Raw genomic sequence first — 15,468 nt, 5'->3', positions numbered from 1 at the left:
TTTCATAGTAGAATGAACATTTACATCATGGCCTAGTGAAAGTGACTTGAATAGTATGTGTGATTGTGTCGGATGGAAGCAGTCTGTATTCTGAAAAGGATCCAAAATGTCCGGGAATAAGAGTTAAAAAGTTTAGGGATGTGGAAAAAAATCATCCAGTGGAGACTAATTTTTGATGCAGGACTGATGTAAATTTGAAGCTTGCTGTAATGCTGCTAACTGGGTTTTTTTCCACCCTCCCTTGTTGAAAGAGGGTTTGCAGAAAGGAAACTGAATAGTACTTTGGAGAAAGTGAAACAGAAACTTAAGCCTTTATTCAGGCAGCTGCAGCTGAAACACATCACTGGACTTCTGTCTTTTGCAGGCTGGTATCCATTTTAGGACCTCGCCTTCACTAAAAGTTTACATTTCAAACTTGATTCTTACAGTTCTAGGGGAGGTAGTCCTCCGAGTTACTTGCAGAATACATGTCTTTGTTAATCTTTGCTTTCTTGGACAGCTTTTCCTGCTTACATCTTTTAGTTTGCTGGCTGAACTGTTTCTTGTTTTGGAGCATTATTTGGTCTGATCTGCCTAAAAGAAACTGTAAAACACTCTTCGGTCTGTCCAGGCTTGGAACAGGTATGTTAAAATCTCCTCCTTTTTTTTTTTTTTTTTTTTTTTAAGATTCATTTGGATTACTGAACTTCACTTGTTTTATATAGATCATTAGCAAATATAAAGGACAGATACAAAATAAAATAAAGTCCTTGGAAGAAGCATTTAATTGTAGACTGCCATATGAGTTTCGGCTGAGGAGACCATCCTTTAAATAGGATCAAAATGTATTCGTTGGTTAAAAGAAAATTACTATTAGTTACTGTAGTAACACATTAAAAAGTTTAAACTCTGCATGTTCATGGGTTTGTAGGTTCTTCTTAGTGATTTTTGTCCTAACAAATTCCTTACTTTTACACTACACCAGGTAGTGCATGAAGTGTCGAACAACATTTCTGCAGTATTGAGAGATGTCTGACAACTGATTTTGCTGGTGGAAAAGCTTTTTTATATCATCACTTTCCCTGCAGTCATGTCACTGAACTTAAAAGTGCACTTTTTAACCTCTGTGACATCATGGTAGTGAAAGAGTGAAGTGCAGCCATAGACTTTAATGGGATGCACTACCGCTTGTGAGCTGAGGTGCACCCATTAGTCTGACACAGTGCTCACTTTGCCTACAGTTATATCAGGAAGGACATCACTAGATATTTGAGCAGTGTTCTAGCAAGTTTCTAAAGTTTTTGTTATAATTATTATTATTAAAAAATGACCCAAACAAATACTAAACTACAGCAATGCAAATACGTCGTGGCACTTAACTCACTAGATGCTGTGATGTGCCTATGAGCATGACCAAATCAGTTTAAGCGTGCAGCCCAGAAGACCATTGAGGACTCGAGCATAGCCTATTTCTGACGTGCTCCAAAGCACTGTCCTACTTAAGTGACTTGCTGAGGGTCTTTGCACAGGTAAGTGAAGGGTGTGGGAATCTTACCCTCCACCACAGGAAGCAACTCCTCAAAATCCTGTGTTCTGCCAGACTTGTTACATGTTGTAATTAATTTCAAACCTTTTGCAGTTTCTTACGGTTGTAACTGCAGTTTGCTTTCCTATGTTGTTTACTTACCCATTTAAACATTTAAGCTATGCTAGTTCATATTATAACGTATAATTTTGTACAGTTTGCATTTTGTCGTTCCTGTTGTACCTGTAGTTTGCTTTCTGCTTGTGTTTGTAGTACAGTTGAGAGGCTAAAATCTAGTGAAAGTATTACATTTGTTAGCTGGATGGGTGAGCTGGTCTGAGAACCATATTTGGGTCACGACCTGGCAGTAAATCAACAAGTATAGTCCGTAATTTTTTGATAGCTAATTTTTTGCCAGCACTGTTTCCAGTTTGTCCTTTATTAATAAACTGGTCTGCAGGATAAGTACAGATTGAAAACAGTATTAATAACGGCACATAATTAGCAAATAACATTTTATTACAGCTGGGATATAGAGATGTCAATAATTTTATCTGTCACACTTTTACTTGTGTTGATAGAAAATGTCATACAGAAATTTATGAGAGGGGGGTATTGGTGGTAAGTCACAAAATGACTGGTATTTAGTGTGAAGGATATGCATATATACTTTTAAACAATGACCTGGTGGTACAGAATTTAATGCAGTGGGGAAGGGGGTTGTTTTTTGGAAGGTGTTTCCAGATGTTGTGCATGTTCAGTGTTGGCATTTCTACTGCTGAACCCACACATCTGCAGTGACTTAAAGATTTGGAGGTCTGCAGTACAAAAACTGATAGTTTTGGAATAGATAGGGGCATGGTTTTGGGGAAAGGGTGTATCACCCACTTAATGTTGGCATGACATGACATTTTTATAGCCAAATTCACATCTGTCACAAAGGAAAGTATTTCTCACTTGTGATTTCTCCACTAGCAAAGCTGTTGCCTTTGGTTTGCATTCATATTTCATGTTAATTAGTGGATGTGATTTTGACTTATTTTTGGATGAGGCTAATTGTAAAACCTAGGTATAAAATAAATTTTTGTTAACCTACATTATTTAGACTGCTTGATTTACCCCTATTCTGAAGTTGATATTTAGTGATGGAAACTGGAGAGTGACTTCTTTTGAGGTATGCACTTGTGGGACACCATAAATCCTTTTAGATTCTGAATCATTGAATGAACTGTTTGTTTTTATGCCGTAAAATGTGTTTGGAGTTCTCTGCACTAATCTTAAATTCAGGAAAGGTGGAGTTTTGTGAAGCTGGAAAAATTGAACTGGCTAGACTGGAGTCTTGCCAGGTTTTAGGGTAGGTGGGATCTCACTGTTATTGCGGTATGCAGCTAGAGAGTTCTGGGAATGGAGCTCTAGTCTATGCAAAATGAACACACTACACCAAGACAAACGCTAGAGTGTCAACAGAAAAAATATTTCAGATGGGCTGTCTCTAAGAAAAAGTCTGGGATTTCTTCTCTTTGGATTCTGTTGGAATTTTGTGCAGATTCTCTTGTACAGGAGAGTTGTTCATACAAAATTTAGGAAGCATCTTTTCTGTGGTATGACATTGGTAATAACTAATTTCAGAATCTCATGGTTTGTGTTGCATTTTCTCCCTCTTTCTCCTCTTGCTTTCAGGGTATTCTGAGGGTCCCCATTTCCCGGTCTTCTTTGAGGTGTGTCTATTAGTGTAAAATGCTTCTCTAACTGCACTGAGTAGTTGGAAGGCCATGTCTGTGAGTTTGGTTTCATAAATGTTTCTGTAGTCTGCCAATTTCACTTTTGCATGTTCTGAGCACCCTTGTCTTGCCTTACTGTTCTTGTTTATATGTTTTACTTTCACATAGTTTGTCCTTCCCTTTGTAATTTTGGTTTTGTTAGCAAGATACAGCAGTGTAATCTCCTTAACTGGAGGTAACTTCCCTATTCAGCAATACCCCCTGATGCCAGAAACTTTCAGTTTATCAGACTGACTTTGTTCGGCCAAGAGGTAGGTGGCTGTGCACGCGTGCATGTGTAAATGGGGTGATTCCGTAGAGTACTGTGCTCTGCTAGCTTTGCAGCTGGGTGTACTGTATCTGACTGCATAGAGGAGGGCACAGATTCCCACCATCATTCTTGTGCATTATTTTTCTTTGCTACTTGTATAGAAAAATTCATACAGGCCCCATGCAACACTTGAGTAAATGGACATACTGCTTGGCATGCAGCACTTGATCTGATGTCAGTTTTTTTCATTTTATCCTTTGTAATTGAGTTTGGTTCTGATATCGGAACAGACTTTGCTGTTACTACAACTCATGCAGGCCAAAGCATCTTGAGCTTCACCCTTACCCATAATCCTCTTCTCCCAATTGCCTCCGATCTCATTTGCCATTTTTATGGTCAGACGCATTTGGTTCAGCTCTTGAGCTTACTACATTTTTAGATAATTTCTTCTTAAAAATTCTATATCTTTTAAAACTATTTCCCTTTAGTTTTCTTTGTTGGTCCCTTCCCATACCCTTTTGTGTATTGATACTATCATTAATAGTTCCTCCTCCTCCTCTATTAAAAAAAAGTAGTAAAGCAGTGCTCTTCTTTTAAAGCGTTCTATTCTGCTTTTTTCCATACATGTCTGTGTACCTAAAACTGTCATTGTTGATGGTTCTCTTTTCTTTGCCTTTTTTTCCGATTTCCTTTCCTGTTACTAGTTTCTCTGTCAACCTTCATTATTATGTCTGATAAACGCAAAGGCCCTGCTGGTCCAAAGGTTTACCAGTAGATGCCATGGTCATAGTGGCTGCTACCAGAAATTAACATGCTGAGGATAGTTCCTCTGTCCATCCACACAACAAGGAGTCGTGGGTGATGGATAGATTTGGGAAGCATGTTTACACTTCATTGACCTTTAAAGTCTTTGAACTTCCTGGCACATTTTACCAGACTTCAGAGGTATCTGATCAAGGAGCTTTTAGATACTCTAGCAGGATTGATTTTGGAGGGAATCCAAGAGAAAGTAGTTTCCCAGTTAGCTACCCTGGAGTCTGTCAAACTTGCCCATGAGGATGATTGCTCATGCAGCCAAAGGGACCACCAGAGCGGTGGGTTCAGGCATAGCCACAAGGAGACATGCCTGGACAGTTCTGTGTGATTTTTGTACAGCCATTTAAGTCGTCATTTGTCAATGCACTGTTTGACGGATTATCTCTGTTTGGCCCAAGGTAAGAGAAACCTTTATCCAGGTGTGAAAGATGGTAAGACCCTTTCTGCTGTAGGAGTACGTCCCCCCCAAGATCCTGTTCCAGGAGTCAAAGGAGCGGTGGAAAAATGTGGTTCAGAAAAATCTCAATGGCCTCTTCCAATACACGTGTGGAGCCAGTTCTCCCCAGAGGCGGAGGGGGGAACTATAGCTGATAACGGCGCCCACAAGGTAGAAGTGGCACACACAACCAATGTTCCAGGGATTCCTTCCCAGAGAAACCTTGTCAGCGCTCCTGAACGGAAGCCCAATTGTCTTCCTTTGGAGGCAGTTGGGGGGTGCTTATCCTCTGCGCCAGGATGCCTGGCTTACAAGTATCTTCCAATTCCTGGATGCAGAGGATCATTTCCAGAGGTTATTCACTTCCTTTTTCTCTCCCTCCCCCTCGTATGCAAAAACATCCCCAGTGATCCACCCAGTCAGAGGGAACAAGTAGCAGTAGAAATTCAAAAGCTGCTAGAAAGAGTCATCCAAGAAGTCCCACCAGACCAAATAGAATCTGGAACTTGCTCGGTGATTCTTTTTAGTGCCAAAAAAGTCAGGGGACTGAAGACCTATTTTGAATTTCAGCACACTGAACAATTCAGTTTGTCAAGCCAAGTTCCGGATAGTCGCGATACAGTTCATACTTCCTTGGAAAAGGACTGCTGGATGTGCTCGATAGATCTTCAGGATGCATATTACCATATAAAAATGGACAAATGATCCAGAAGATTTCTCTGCTTCCAGCTTGGAGCCAGCCATTACCAATTCAGGGTGTTGACCTTTGGACTTGCCACAGCCCTCAGGGTGTTCAAATGCATGGCAGCAGTAGTAGCTCACTTGAGACTGCAAGGATTCCTGCTGTTTCCTTACTTGGATGAATGGCTTATCACAGCTCTGACCAGGCAGCTTTTGATAGAGGCAAGGGACTTTTTCTCCGGACCTGAGCTTATTTGGGAATAACCATAAACTAAGAAAAATCCTAGTTGACTCCAGCTCAAACTCTACAGTTCATAGGGGCTATACTAAATATGACAACAACTGCAGCTTCTCTTCCTCCAGAAAGGTTTCAGAGAATAGCGTCACAAGTTCAAAGCCTAATACACAGCAAGAAAACATTTGCTTTTCTGATCTTACAGGCAGGCTCTGGGCTGCATGGTAGTGTCTATAACTCTAGTACTCCTGGTGAGGTATCACATAAGAATTCTACAGTGGCTTCTCAGTGGTCTCTCTTCACATTGTCCCATGTCGGACCAAATTTTAACCACCAACTGCTAGGAAAAAGATCTATCTTGGTGGATACTTTCCAAAGAGATTCTTCTAGGCCACCCATTCATCCCTTCAGAACCCAAGGCCATAGTTACCATGGACGCCTCCCAGATAGGTTGGGGGGGCATTTTCTGGGCAAGACTGTCCAAGGCACTTGGTCCCCTACTGAAGCCAACTTTCATATCAGTGTTGTAGAGTGAAGAGTGATGCTTTATGCATTCCATTTTGGAAAATATAAAAATGGATCCTAGGGGTGGCGATTTCAGACGTTTATTGGCTTGTAAAGAAGTTTGGTGGCAATTAACAGATGCATGTACATTTCTGGGTCTGAATGACCGTATATCTATTAAACCACTCTTGTACGATTAATAATTGTAGCACTAGGTTGATCATGTACATGTTAGGATTTTATGCTAAGTAATTGATTTATAATTATATTTGTATTTATATTTTTTATTCATATATTTTTTCATACATTAGCATTTTAATTGCATTTAATTCATTTAATTTATTTGCAAGGATGTGAAAATAGCGATCGCTACAGAAAGTGTTTGATGTGATTTTAGACAATTTTACTCACTGCTGCCACTTTATGAGATTTGGCGCCAAAGAGTTTGTTTAAACAGTTGGAATTAGTGATGTCCTTCATGGATGCATCTGCAGTCATAACAAATGGGTTGTCCTGTCGTCAGGCAGCCCTTCGGTCAGCCGGATTCCAAAGTCTGGGTCCGCTCCGATCACCCCTCACCAGCGTCCGATCGCACTCCACCCGACGTCATCTCTGCTGGTTCGGTATAAAGGCATCAGCCGACGCCATTTTCCCCAGTCTTTCTGCCGCGGCGCTCAAGCAGAAGCTGTTCAAAGTGCGGTCGGTCAGATCCAGAGATTACTACTACCAATACTATCAAGACTTCTAAAAGTAAGTACCCCGTGGGCTGGGGACCCTTTCTGCCTCAGCCGATGTCAGAAAGTCAACAACTGTTTAACTTGTGGGAAACAAATACCTCATAAAGATTTCCACTCTTACTGTCTGCCTTGCTTAGGCCCAGATCACGACGTAGCAGCCTGTTCGGCCTGTGCTTCCTTCAACCGACGCTTAGGCGCCGGGTCGGAGTTTGCTGAACAGTTTTTCGCTCAGATTTTGCGTACATTATGCCGCCGGATCCTCCGACTACCCAAATTGTTAAAAAATACGGCGTCGCGGTTTCGCGAAACCACCAAACCTAAGTTAAGTCAGTGTCTCTGTGTCGCCGTCAAACCGAAAACTGGTCGAAAAAGAAAAGACCTGTCCGCGGTTTCTCGGCTTAAACCACGGTTAAGCGTTAAGCAAGTGTCTCTCCTGTTTCGCTTCAAACCGAAAACTGGTCAATCTTCAGCCGAATCCATGACTACTACTGAGGCTCCTGCACTTACCTTATCTGAATCAGCCTCAGAAATTTTGCCTACAACTGTGGTTCCTACTGATCTATCACACACCATCCCCTTGGATATCTCTACCCCAGCACGTGGTGCTGCTAGGCCTCCTGCAGCCATGTCTATTAAGGCCTTTGCCAGGGCTAAAGCAGCCAAATCAGCTAAATCAGGGCCTGTTAAACCACCCTCACTCAGGCCCACTTCTAGTTCACAAATGCTTACTCTGGCAGAAGATTTAATATCCTAATCATCTCACCCAAGGGGCCTCTCAGCCACCAGAAAGAGACCTAGAGCAGAGCCCCGAGCCTGTGTCCTGATGATTCTCATGGATGACTCAGACATTACAGATCAGCCAGAGGCTCCTTTTTCCAATTATGAAGATTCAGATGCTGAAGAATCCACTCATCACCACCTATACAAGGCCCCACTTGCAGACCCCGAAACTATATCCCAGGGGCCTAAGGCAGTAGCCTCTACCACAGCAAAAAACCTATTCCTCTGAAGGGAATCCAGGTCCTTAGAGATGGGGAAAAAAGTCTACACCTCTGCTACTCTCTCAGCTAGAGCTTTAAACTGTCAGTTTCACATGATCCAATACCAAGAGTTTATGCTTGATCAGTTAATTAAAAAGCTGTCCTCTGATGAATCTTTAGATAAGAAATATGTATTAGAAATTGTGAATAACATCCAGCAGGTTAGTAACCATTCTTTAAAATGTGGCTATGATGCACTGGAGGCTTTAGATCAGCCATGACTGGCACAGTGATAAGAAGGCATGCATGGTTGAAAGAACAGGTCTTGCGGATCATGTTAAAGCTAAGCTATTGGATGCTCCTATGGATAAGGCCAGTCTATTTGGGGAACCTGCCCAGCAGGTAATGAAGAAAATGGAAGAAAAGGCAAAATCTGTACAAACAGTTAAAGATTTCCTACAGGTTCAGCCCCAAGGTTTAGCAGGAACTGGCCCTGCAAAAATTGGTCCTTTCCTGACTCCACAAGACCCCAAAGGGCAGGGAACGGACGCCTAGGGGCAGAAATCAATCCAGAGGAGGTGCCTACAGAGGACTACAGTGGCAAGGCAATAACCGAGGCACAGACGCAACCACTGCCACTGCAACAGGACAATCACAGTGACTGGCCGGCTCTGACTCTACCAGGGGAGCAAATAGCAGCACCATTAGGCGGAAAGTTAGCCATTTTCAAAAAATTGGCACTATATTACAAAGACAAGTGGATTTTGCAAACCATAGACCAAGGCTACGGTAAGGTTCCACACTTTACCAGTAAAAGAGGAATGCCAAACCTGCCCCCAAATCAAAAAGAGAAGCCCCAGACAGCAGAATAATTAATATAAAGTGAGCTGTGGGAAAGGGGTACCAATAACAGAACAGGCAAAGGATTCTACTCCAGACTCTTCCTAGTACCAAGAAAAGAAAAACTGAGACCTATTCTCACCTGTCCATCTTAAACACATACATCATTGTCCCAAAATTCAAAATGCTGACCCTACAGCAACTTCCATGCTGGGCAAGGTGTGTTGGCCGGTAACTCTATATCTCAGGTACGCCTCACTGCACGATCCCTTTCGACCAAATTGCAGAAGATACCTCAGATTTCTTGCAGGATCAGAGCATTATCAATTCTCAGCATTGCCCTTTGGCTTATCTACTGCGCCCAGAGTATTCACAAAATGCCTGGCATCAGTAATCGCTCACTGCAGAGTACAGGGAATCCAAATTTATCCATACCTGGACGACTGCCTGTTACAAGACAACAAAAGCAAGCTGACAACAGATTTACAAAGGGTCATTTACTTGCTACAAGCCCTGGGGTACACAGTCAATTTTCAAAAGTCAAGACTGATACCATCCCAGACAAGAACTTTCTTGGGCTGAATTGGACACAGTAAAACAGATGGCATTCCTAACTGCAGAAAACAAAGAAACTCCCTCTTTACTTCTTGGCATTAACAAAGCAGAACAAACTAACAGCAAGAAAAGTTCTGCAGGCCTTGGGCTTCATGGCATCATGCATAATCTTGGTCCCACATGCCAGACTGCATATGAGAAAGTTACAGTGGTACCTAAAGAATTTGTGGTCTCAACACAGGCACAGCTTAGAAACAGAAATACCACTAATCCCATGCTTAAAACAGGAGTTCCTATGGTGGGCTCGGGCATGCCAGTCAAACCCAGGCTTACCCTTCCACAACTTTCGAGCAACCCAAACCATCACAACGGATGCCTCAGACCTAGGATGGGGCACACATGCTGGACAAATGCATAAGGACTGTGGACTCAGGACCAGCTGCACCAGCTGCACATAAACCAAAAAGAAATGCTGGCAGTAAAACTGTCCCCTAAAATTCAGACCATTCCTCAAAGAAGGCCATTTGATGATAAGGACAGACAACACCACAGTCATGTGGTACATCAACAAACAGGGAGGCACTCATTCTTACCCCTATGCAGAATGACTTTGGACCTTGAATCTGGCTCTCAGCTACAACATCCAGTTACAGGCAATATTTGTACCGGGAAAAGAGAACACCCTAGCAGACATTTTAAGCAGAACCACCTCGGATGCTCACGAATGGATGCTACTCCGACATCTTCAAGGCCATCACAAAGAAATGGGGAATGCCACAAATAGATCTATCTTCGCTTCCCCAAAAATCACCAGCTCAAAAATTCTGCACAAGGACATTCCACCCACTTGCATGGAAGGTGGACTCTCTGGAAATCCTTCAGCTGGAAAGGCCTGACAGCATATGCATTCACACCTCTTCCTTGATGCACAAGGTACTACTGAAAATCAAAGAGGAACGCCCCAGGATAATTCTGATAGCTCGAACTGGCCAAGACAACACTGGTACCCATTGCTGAGGAGCATGTCTCGGAAAATGTGGTCAATACCCTGATGCCTCTGATAACTCAGAACAACTGCAACATCATACATCCAAACCTAAAAACCTTGCAACTGACTGCCTGGAACATCACATAGCAGTAACTAACCCAGACCTTTCACAAAGGGTTAAAGACATTATCCTTGAAGCCCGCAGACCTTCAACAAGAAGGAACTATGCAGGAAAATGGAAAAGGTTTGTCATTTGGAGTACTGAAAGAGGAAAAGATGTGTCGAACATAGATATTGCTAACATTCTGGAGTACTTGGCAGAGCTTCTACATACAGGCCTGTCCTATTCCTCCATCAAGATACATGCATCAGCTATTTCAGCAGAATACAGCTTTGATCCTCCTGTCTTTTCACATCCTTTACTCAGGCAGTTTCTCAGAGGGATCAAGAATGTAAAACCTCCTAGGAAACCACCATTACCAGCATGGGACTTGAATTTTGTAGTAGAAAAGTTGACACTCCTCCGCTTGAACCAGCAGCAACAGCAGATCTACAACACCTGTCATGGAAAACTGCTTTCTACTGGCTATTACTTCACAAGGAGGAGTTTCGAACTACAGGCCTTAATGGCAGTGCAACCCTTCCTAATCTTCCATCAAGATAGGGTGTCCATGAGAACTAATCCTACATTTATGCCTAAGGTGGTATCCAGAGTGTCTTTAAACCAGGCAATCCACCTACCTACCTTCTTTCAATCCACAAAACAGAGGTGAAAGAATAATGCATACCTTGGATGTACACAGACAGTTACGCTTACTACCTGACAGAACCAAAACTGACCAGCTCTTTGTAGCCTATGCAACAGGAAGGGAAGGAAAAGCAATTTCCAAACAGACAATCTCCAAATGGATAGGAAATTGCATAAGATTCTGTTACTCCTACCATGGAAAACCAATTCCACAGAACATAAGACCTCATTCTGTTAAGGGCTACAGCCACTACCACAGCTTTCTTAAGAGGAGTGGCAACCAAGGACATTATTGAGGCGGCTACTTGGACCTCCGTGCATTGCCTATTTAAGCATTATTATTTACCTCTATATTCTAGATCCCGAGCAGGGGTTGCCCTGCTGTACAAGTGGATCCTCCTGACACCATAATTATTATTACTCCTCCCTAGTTTGGCTATGGTATTCTAATGCTTATGATGACTGCAGATGCATCCATGAAGGACATAGTACAGTTTTGTACCTACCATAAATGTAGATGTCCGAACTGGATAGCATCTGCAGTCAGATTACCTCCCCTCTCTTCCTCTATGTACTCCTAGGGTATTTACCTCCTAATAGCTAGCTGGGAGTCTCTTATGGTGTATTTGTTTGTATATATGTACATACATGTTTATTTTTTGTGTTTGTTTCTACTATTTTGGAAACATTGGCATTTATCCAAAATTTAGCTTTCCAAGAGGGCAATTGGCATCTGGGCAAAGAAAAAAGAGGAAAATGGGAATGGCGCCTGCTGATGCCTTTATACCCACCAGCAGAGAGATCGGGGTGGAGTGCTTACATCAGCCGGAGCCGACCCAGACTTTGGAATCTGCCGATCAAGGGCTGCCTGACGACAGGACAACCCATTTGTTATGACTGCAGATGCTATTCAGTTCGGACATCTACATTTATGGTAGGTACAAAACTGTACTTTTGAGTTGTTCTGATGAAGCTCACTTTGTGTGAGTGAAAGCGCTTAACCTACATTAATTTCTAATAAACGGTACTTGCTTTTACCTTGGGTCTGTGGATATTATCTGTTGGATATTACTGGATTCTTTATTCAACAGTTTGTGGCAGGTGCGTTTAGCAGTTAGAGGGGTTTTTGCGCCAAACTGTTGTCATTGTTGGATTCTTTCAGATCACCTTGGAGGTGTTCCAGTTATTTTTGGTCTTTATCCCTGGACCATTTTGTTAACATTTGGCAGTTGCTGCCTGTTCGTTTGTGTGGTATTGCAGAGAGAGACTGCAATTCATTTTGGCGAGTTTCGGATAGAGGACACAGGCGTTCTTTTTCCGCTTTTTTGTTTACAAACTATATACAAGTAAATGGAAGAGATTTACCATGCAAAAGGGATATATATCACCCCTTTTCTGTGTCTGTTGATAATATATTAGACTTCAGCTATCTCTTCTGTGCAGGGGGCTTCACCTTCTACCATTAGCAGCAATTTGTCATTTTCATAATGGTTTCGAAGAATGCTCCTTAGCTTCTCACAAACTTTGTAAATACTTAAGAGGGACACTTTTGTTGAAACCTCCCTTTAAGGATCCTACTCCTCCTTGGGATTTAAATGTAGTGTTACAGACCATTATTCCCCTTTCGAATCATCTGCAGATTGTCATCTAAAATTTTTATCACGGAAAACTTTTTTTTATTTCTAGTAGCTATAGCATCCGCTGGGAGAATTTCAGAAATTCAAGCTTCATCATGTATGCCACCTTATCTGATCTTTCAGAACAATAGGCTTTCCTTACGAACAACCCCCTCTTTTCTACCTAAAATAGTCTCAAAAGCTAATATCAGTCTATTGAGTTGCCAGTATTCTTGCCCAACTTCACGAATAAAGGTGAATACTGCCTTCACTTGCTAGAAGGTTGTAGACAATTATGCTTTTATCTTCACAGAACGAAAGACGCAAAAAAATGTGACCAGTTATTTGTTTCCTTTTCTAATATAAGGTTTGGCAAACCAGTCAGTAAGGTGACCTTAGCCAGATGGCTCAAGGATTTTATCTACTTAATTTACAATAAGAACAAAATTGAGTTACCTAGGCAGATTTTTAAGGCACACACTACAGAATCTGTAGCCACTTCAGCAGTTTTTCAGTCAAGAGCTTCAATGGATGATATTTGTACAGCAGAAACATGGGCTTCTCCACATACCTGTATTATTTATTATAAGTTGGATTTGTCCTCAAGGGGGTACAACATTCCTTGGTTCAATGATGCTCAGGAATATCCTTCGGTGAATCCTCCCAAGGTGCAAGGTAGCTGGGGACTCTGCCCCAATCATTGCAGATAACTTGTTTATCTGTCAATTTTCATTTTATGGTACTTATCATAATGTTCCCTATGTGTTGTCCATTTTCATTTATCCTCGACTTCCCTCCCTCCATTCCCAAGCCTTTGAAGACTTTTTGGAATGGATATCTTCATATTAATTATTTTTATTACGACATAGCAAATATGGTTTCCACTAAGGACTGTGTGTGTGTGTGTGTGTGTGTGTGTGTGTGTGTGTGTGTGTGTGTGTAAAATATATGTATACACACACACACACACACACACACACACACACACACACACACACACACACAGTGGATATAAAAGTGTACATGCCCCAGTTAAAATGCCATGTTTTTGTGATGAAAAGAGAGACCACAATAAATAATTTCAAAACTTTTCCCAGCTTCAATGTGAACTATAACATGTACACTTCAATTGAAAAACAAATATGTTAGGGAAAACATAAAAAATAAAGGTACAATAAGCTGATTGCATAACCGTGCATACCCTTAAGTTAATACTTTGAAGCACCTTTTGATTTAATTACAGCATTCAGTCTTCTTGGGTAAGAGTGTATAAGCATGGCACATCTTGACTTGGCAATATTTGCCCACTCTTCCTTGCAAAAGCGCTCCAAGTCAGACTGCAAGGGCATCTCTTGTGCACAGCCCTCTTCAGGTCACCCCCAGATTTTCTATTGGGTTTAGGTCTGGGCTCTGGCTGGGCCATTCCAAAACTTTGTTTCTTCAGAAGCCATTCTTTTGTTGATTTGGATGTATGCTTGGGATAATTGTCATGCTGAAAGGTGAAATTCCTCTTCAGCTTTCTAGCAGATGCCATGCCTGAAGGTTTTGGGCCAAAAGTGACTGGTATTTGGAACTGTTTATAATTCCATCCACCTTGACTGAAGTCACAGTTCCAGCTGAAGAAAAGCAACCCCAAAGCATGATACTGCCACCACCATGCTTCACTGTTGGGGTGGTGTTTTTTGGTAATGCAAAGTGTTTTTGCACCAAACGTATCTTTTGGAATTGTGGCCAAAAAGTTCAACCTTCGTCTCATCAGACCATAGCACATTTTCCCACATGCTTTTGGGAGACTTTATGTATTGTCTTGCAAATTTTAGTCTGACCTGGATGTTTTTCTGTGTAAGAAAAGGCTTCCATCTTACAACCCTACCTCATAGTCCAGACATATGGAGAATATGGGAGATTGTTGTCACATGTAGTACACAACCAGAAATTCTTGCAGCTCCTTCAGTGTTTCTGTAGGTCTCTTGGCAGCCTCCCTGACCAGTTTTAGTCTTGTCTTTTCATCAATTTTGGGACGTCGAGTTCTTTGCAACGTCACTGTTGTCCCATATTTTCTCCACTTTTTGATGACTGTCTTCACTGTGTTCCATGGTATATATCCAATGCTATGGAAATTTTTTTTGTACCCTTCTCCTGACTGATACATTTTAACAATGAGATCCCATTGATGGCTTTGTAAGCTCTCTGCAAACTATGGCTTTTGCTGTAGCAGACAACTGAGTAAATGTTAGGAAAATCCTACTAGGACAACTGAACTTTATTTGGGGTTAATCAGAGTCTCTTCAATTGATGGCAGGTGTGTACCCAAGAAGACTGTTAAAGCACCTTTTGCTTTAATTACAGCATTCAAAGTATTAGTTTAAGGGTGTGCACACTAGTGCAACCACCGTATTGTATGATCTGAAGTAGTTTACTTCAGTTGGTCTTCAACCTGTGGGAATACAGATTCATATCTGATCCGAGCCGGCAAATATTACTAGCATCAGGTCCAAGCTCCAGACTTCTCCCCTTACCCATAATACACCTCCACTGCCTTCCATCCCTAGATCTCATTTGCCGCGATTTGTTGCGTCTTCAGAGCTCCAGCTAGCAGTGGGTGATTTCTCTACTGTAAATTTAAAATTTTCTATTTCTTTCAGCTGATCTAGATTAGTTTAGGGTACCCCTTCTCCCCTCCCATTGCTTTGGTGGCGAGTGTAGGTTTGTTTAGAGTAGTTTCTGTGGCCTCCCCTTAGTGTTGTCTATAGATTGGTGTGGTGAGTGGGTGTGAGTCTTGCCTGTCGATGTCTCT

General features: G+C 41.8%; 1 protein-coding gene across 1 annotated transcript in view; it reads left to right on the top strand.

Moving 5' to 3' along the window:
* Window positions 1–350: 350 nt before the first annotated feature.
* ADAR (adenosine deaminase RNA specific) overlaps window positions 351–15,468 on the top strand; it is a gene marked incomplete in the record, with an annotated part of 1,768,745 nt that continues 1,753,627 nt past the window's right edge. The window contains 1 exon segment of the mRNA XM_044079403.1: window positions 351–621.

The sequence above is a fragment of the Protopterus annectens genome, chromosome 8.part0 (genome assembly GCF_019279795.1).
Source record: "Protopterus annectens isolate FY-2018-M chromosome 8.part0, PAN1.0, whole genome shotgun sequence".
In the NCBI taxonomy this organism is placed as follows: Eukaryota; Metazoa; Chordata; order Ceratodontiformes; family Protopteridae; genus Protopterus; species Protopterus annectens.
Note: the sequence above shows the minus strand (reverse complement) of the source record. Positions and strands in the feature narration are given on the sequence as shown.